The sequence below is a fragment of the Suricata suricatta genome, chromosome 3, assembly GCF_006229205.1.
Source record: "Suricata suricatta isolate VVHF042 chromosome 3, meerkat_22Aug2017_6uvM2_HiC, whole genome shotgun sequence".
NCBI lineage: Eukaryota > Metazoa > Chordata > Mammalia > Carnivora > Herpestidae > Suricata > Suricata suricatta.
Window position 1 is genome coordinate 174,244,998 of NC_043702.1, and position 6,118 is coordinate 174,251,115.

Below are 6,118 nucleotides of genomic sequence, written 5' to 3' on the forward strand. Positions count from 1 at the left end.
CCAGACAAAAGTCAGCCCTCCCCACCCCCCGCGGATGGACTTTCCAGCCGTGATTCACTTCTCCCCTCCGGTGGGCGGGTGGCTGGGCTCGGGACGGCGTACTTCCCCCCACCAGCCGTCACCCTCAGGCGCGGGGAGCAGAGGTCTTTGTGTAGCTGGGATCCTTTCCTCCGTCCTCCGGGCCCTGAGCACACCTGTTTTTGGAACAGCGGGCCTCGGGTCGCGGTCCCTGCCTGACCCGCCACCATCCGAGCCGCCGGTTCTCCCTGCCTGAAACCCTGAGGGTACCGGGCCGCCGGCTCTGGGCCCCTGCTGCCCCTCCTCCTCTCCCTGGCTCTTGTCTCTTCCTCCTGGGACCCACTCACCTTCCATTTCCAGAGTCTGGGATGTAATTATCCTTGGCCTCACTCCTTCCCAAGTACCCTTTATTCCCTGTCTTTGTAGCCAGGCCCACCCTCAAAGGCCAAGACCTCTGCACACCCCAGACCCCAGGAAATGAGGTGTAAGAGCAAGTTAGAGCTAGCCCCCAGTGGCATGCAGCCGCGCCTCCCAGCAGCCAGGGCGCCACACTGTACCCATTATCAGGACCCCGCCAAGAGCTGGTTTAATCTCTGGCTTCCCTCTGCCCCTAGTGCCCCACCCTGGGTCCCCAGCCTGTGCTCACTGCCCCCACAGCACTTGCAGCAAGAGGGCAGTGCCCTCTGGAAGCCCTGGAAAATGGTGGAAAGCCCTCCCACACTCCTCCTAATTCCTAGCGGGGCTACCTGTCTCCAGGCTGAGTTGGGAGAGGTTCCGTCCTGGAACTTTCCCTTCAGGGGGCCGAGGGGGGAGTGCGATGAGATTCTGGCAAGAAGAAGGCAACTGGGGATTTGAGCAGAGCCTAAGACAGGAAGTGTGCCGGAGCTGCGGGGTGGCAGGCGGCTCCTCAACCCTGGCCGGGCCAGGCCCCAGCCCTGAAAGTCTGTTTATTTTTCAACTGTTTGAGCTGAGACCCTGGAGTAGAGCCAACGGGGGGCGGAGAGGTTTTTTGAAACCACGGAAATTTGGTTCCACCCTAAAAAGGAAAGCCAAGAGGGAGCCGTGGGGGGCAGACCTGGAGAGGGGTGTAGACAGAGCCTCTGGGAGGGTAGATACTGGGGTCCTTCACTGGAAGGAGCTGGGAGAGGTACCTGGGTCCTCATGCCTTGATCTTTCTAGTACCTGGGGGGCGGGGGGGGGGCCTGGGGCCCGGTCTGTCCTGGGGCCTGCTGTGGTTTGGGGAGTGGGAGCTTGGGGGGACTGAGTGGGTGGATCTAAGGGCAACGCGCCGCCAGAGAGGAGGGTGGTTGTCGGTTTGGGCTGGTCGGAAGGGGAGGGCCGCCTCCGGAAAGCTGTGGTTGCAGAAGGGGGGAGTTGGTACTTGGCCAACAAACCCTGGGTCCCCTCTTCCCCCTCCCCCAGCACACCAGCTGTCTCCTTTCTTTTTATACTGCGGTGGGAAGTGGAGGGGCCCTGCTGGAAATGAGATTATTTGAGGAAGACGGTGTCCCTTGCTACCTATTTGGAGGGACGGGTCAGACCGAGCCCCAGGCCCACACCCCTGCCCCTTTCCTTGCCCCAGGGACGTCTCCGAGAAGGAGAGATTGTGAGGGAGCCGCACACCCGCTCCTCCTGGCTCCACAGAGGCTGACTGCGGCCCCCTCCCCACGCGTCTGTCCCTGCCGCCCCTTTCTCTCTGCTTCCTACCTTCCCTGGCCCCAAACCCAGCAGGCCCCTTTCCCAGTGGCCTCTGCTCTCCCCCCACCTGCCCCACGTCATAACCTTCGTGTGTGTCAGAACAAGGGTCCTGTCCTGTCTGTGAGCGAGCAGGGGTCCCCAGGACGGCCCTGGAGGCTGGGGTGCCCTTGGAGTCCCCAGGCCCCCATCGCTGGCGTGTGTGGGGCGGCTGGAGTGGGAGAGAGGGAGAGGCGATTTCTTTGTTCTGAGTAAGGAGAGGTGGCTGGCTTTGTGTGCAGGGTGGACTGGGCGAGGGGCTGGGCCCGGAGAGGAGGGCTGGGTGAGCAGGGAGGGGCTGCCCCGGGGCTGGCAGTTTTGCCGGAAGTTTTGCAGGAACTGGGGGTCCCCAGGAGGTTGGAGCATTCAGCGGCCTAGGAAGAGGCTCTAGGGGCCACAGAGGTTTGGGACAGCACCGAGGAAGGGACGTCGCTGCTGCAGGGGCTGCCCGTGCCTGGAAGGCTCGAGAGGGGGGCATGAGCTCAGTCCTGGCTGCCCCGGACCCGACCTTGGATCCTGGAGGGCACAGATCTGAATGTGTGAACCGTGTCGGGGGTGGGGTGGGGTGGGGGTGGGGTGTGGCTGTCTGTCCCCAGATGCTCTGGGTTACTGTTTTGAGCAGTGGTCACCAGCCTAGGGGGCTCGAGTTTTCTGGAAGTAGTTCCATTTTTAGCTTCCATCTCTGGTTTGAGGGCCGTCTAGGAGCCTGAGAGAGCAGATTGGCCAGGGCTCCTGGAGCTGGGGAGAGAAATAGCGGAGGGAGGCTGGCTGGACCCTTCTGGGTTTGTTTGTGTGTCTTGGGGGAGGGGTGCGGGCAGCAGCTGCCCCCCCCCAGCCCAGCCGGCCTGCCCTGTGCCAGGAGGGCAGGGAGTCCTGGCACCGCTGTTGTTCGCCTACACAAATGCCCGTCTGTTTGCCTCTCTCCCCCTCCCCTCTGCTGTCTCTCTCCTGACCCGACAGGTGTGGCCAGGCAGGGGGCAGGCTAGGGTCCAGGATGCCGGAGTCTCAGGGTCCCCAGCCTGATTTTATTCCCCATGGCCCTTGGTGCCCCTCTTCTGCTTCGCCAGTGTGCCCCCTCCACCCGCGTTGTCTGGTGTGTCACCCTCATTCATCAAGCAAGCATTTATTAAGTGCCTTTGTGTGTCCGGTGATGCCTTTTTGTGTTGTGTTTCTGGCTTTGGCCACCTTCTCCTCGGCCCGCTGTCTTGATCTTGTCCCTAGAAGCTCATAAAGGACCAGAGCCAGGCCAAGGCTGTCCCGAGCCTCCTCCTCAGCCCCATGGCCAGGAACCGTCTGTCTCCCCATTTCTCAGCCCAAAACCCCTGTCCCATGGCCCCGTGCCCTCCACAGCCTATGACTGCACCCCGGCTGGCCAGGTCCTGGGCCGCGGGGGACTGGGATTCCCATGCCTTCTGGTCACCCTGCAGGGGCCTCACCGTTTTGAGGAAGGGGCTGTGGCCGGTCGCAGCTGGGGCAGAGGCGATTCTGGGCACCACGTGACTGCCCCAGAGGTCGTGGTGTGGACGCCCGGTGGAGGAGCGAGCCCCGGGGCCTTGCCCGGAGAGGTGCCCGCCCACCTGGGGGGCTCTGCCAGCCAGTGCTGCCCACGGGGCGCCCAGCTGTGGCAGTGCCTTCCTCACATCCATCACCATTTTCCTCATTGCTGCCAGGGAGGCACAGTGCCAAGGAGGGGAAGACGGGAGCCCTCGGCCCCTCGCCTGTCTCTTTCCCCCAAGTGACCACGATCTAAGGGGACCATAGAGGGGACTCTGGGCTGGCCTCTCCGGCCTCCAGAGAAAACCCGCAGGGTGTAGGCTCAAAGGAAGTGGAGGAGAAACAAGAGGGGAGGACTGAGGGGTCCCCAGAGTGGGGCGAGGGTGCTGCGGGGACCCTGGGCCTCCGTGTTCATCATGCCTCCTCTCAGTCATCCTCCCCTCCCTTGCGCCCAGTGCCTGTTGGACAGGCTGCCTTCCTCCCCGCTTCCCAACTCGAGGTTCCGTGGGGCGAACGAGCAGGGCTGACCAGTCGGAGGACTGCACCCTGAAGGAAGGGCTTCTGCATGTTGGGCGTGGGCGGTGCGGGTCCCCGGGGGTCATGGCCCAGTGCTTGCCCCACGGGCTACTGCGGGTGGCTAGGAGCCCAGCAGGACCGTCCTCAGAATTACCCAGGAGAGAGGAGGATGAGAAGCGGGTGCCCCCACCACATCTCAGGAGCAGCCAACCCCCAGCGGCAGTCCTGGGTCCTTCCATCCTTCCGGCTGGGCCCCGGGGCGGGCACAGGCTGCGCCAGGACAATAGCACTAGGCAGTGCCAGGGCCGCTGGCTGCCCGAGGTGGGACGTGCTGCTGCGGCTGCTGCCCGTGGCTGGCTCACCTACAGAGGGGGCCCCTTGGAGAGAGGGTGAGTGTGGGGAGTGGAGGGGCCGGGCCCCAGGCCCCCGGGCCTTCTGTGGGGCATCGATGTTAGAGAAGGGCCCAGACGCCCTGAGCCCTGGCCTTCCGTCCTCGCCCTCCCTCTGCTGTCTGCTGCCTCTGTCCAAGGGGGGGGCCTCCAGGTGGCGGAGGGCGCGGGGGTGGGGTGGGGAGGGGAGCTGCATGGGGGCGGGCCCACACCACCACCCCTTCCAGACGTGGTTTTCCCCATCTGATTTTCATGTTTGATGGTTTGCTACTTTCAGTTCAAGCACAGTGAGTGCTTAGACTTCTCATTGGTGTCCTCATGGAGGCTGGAGTGCAGGAACGGAGGGGTGTGTGGGGAGAGCCGGAGGGACCTGGTCCTCGGGGTCCTGTAAGGTGGTGATTCAGAGGAGGATTTGATCTCCTGAGGAGCTGTAATTTGGGGCAAGACAGGTGGAAGTTAGCCCAAAGGGAGAATTTTCTAGAGGTTCAGATGGGTAGGTACCAGAGGAGAAGAATGGAGGTCTGGGACACTGGAGGCCAGGGCTGCAAGGGTCAACTTCCCTAACCAGGCCTGGGAGTGGGGGGAGGGGGGAAGGGGAAGGCTGGGGGTTGGAGAATGACCCAGAGGAGGGGAGGAGACTAGGAAATGGGAAGAGGAGGCCGGGAGCAGGAAAGCAGGTGATGGGAAGTGGGGAGCAGACCCCGCGGCCTCTGCTTATTGGCTGGCAGGGCTGAGTAGGGGTGAGGGGAGGACCCTGGACCCCAGAGACCTTAGGGCACGGTGGCCCCTGTGCTGCTTGCTGACTCAGCGTCCCCACACTTCCCCTTTCTGCCCCGAGCTCGGGCCACCAGCCCGCTGTGGTTTCCCCCAGCCGCCCAGCCGCTGCGTGCAGGGGCCCGGTCAGGCCCAGGCCGAGGGCTCTCCTGGCTTACATGCTCTGCCCCGAGGCCCTGGGCAGTGTCCCCCACCTTAGGTCGTCTGCTCTCAGCTTCGGGAATACGAACCCCACTCTGGTTCCTGAGAGCTCGGAAGTCTGGGTGGGGGCAGGGTGGCGGGGGGTGGGGAGGGCCCCTGTCCTGTGCGCTGCCCTCTCTGTAGAGGGACTCCAGGGGTAAGAGGTGACCGCCAAGGAAGGACCTGGAATAGGCGGGAAGAAAGGCAGCCCGTCTTCCCACCTTCTCAGGCCCTTGGGGAAGCTTAGGGACTTGAGGGACCCAGAAGGACCTGGCCTGCAGAGGCTGGGGCTGTGGGGGGGGGGGGGGGGGGGGGGGGGGGGGGGGGGGGGGGGGGGGGGGGGGGGGGGGGGGGGGGGGGGGGGCGGGACGGGAAGCCAGCCTCCGAGGCGCCGAGGAAGGTACTCTGTGCCTTCTGTTGGCGGAAGACGAGTATCACAGCCAGAGGGTGGAGGGTAGATGCCAGGAGGGACTCAGGATGGGAGGGACTGGTGGGCAGCACCAGGCACGAGCCTAGGTTCTGGAGGGCGGTGTGAGGAATAAAAGTCGGGCTTCCTGCCGGAAGGAAGGAAAGAAGGAAGGAAGGAGACCCATGGGCTGCGCTTCCTTCCTCAAAGAGCCGGGGAGGAGGAGTGACCAGGCTCTGGCCTCCCACCGGGGCCCTTGAGTGGGGTCCTGACCGCTGGGTGGGGGTGACAGTGGAGGCATTCCGCCCTCCAGCCAATCTGAGAAGGGGCTCTCCTGCCCCCCACCGTGACTGCAAGCCCACGACACCCGTTGTCATGGTTATAAGAGCAGCTAACTCCCATAGATCGGAGCGCGCTGGTGAGCTGGCACCCTCTGCTGCGCCCGCTGCCTCCTCTGCGCATCTTCCCCAGCTCGCAGGAGCGCGCGGCAGCCCGGGGGCGAGAGGAGCAGGGCTGGGAGGTGCGGGGAGGACGCCGGGGCCACAGCCGGGGACATGAGCGCCCACCGGAGGCAGCCCAGCCGCCGGGGCCAGGTAGGCCGGGGCCC

At 64.6% G+C, this 6,118-nt stretch overlaps 1 protein-coding gene across 1 annotated transcript in view; it reads left to right on the top strand.

The window, feature by feature from the left end:
- LOC115287209 (rho guanine nucleotide exchange factor 2) overlaps positions 1–6,118 on the top strand; it is a 26,450-nt gene that overhangs the window by 3,598 nt on the left and 16,734 nt on the right. The gene's annotated exons all lie outside the window — the stretch shown is intronic.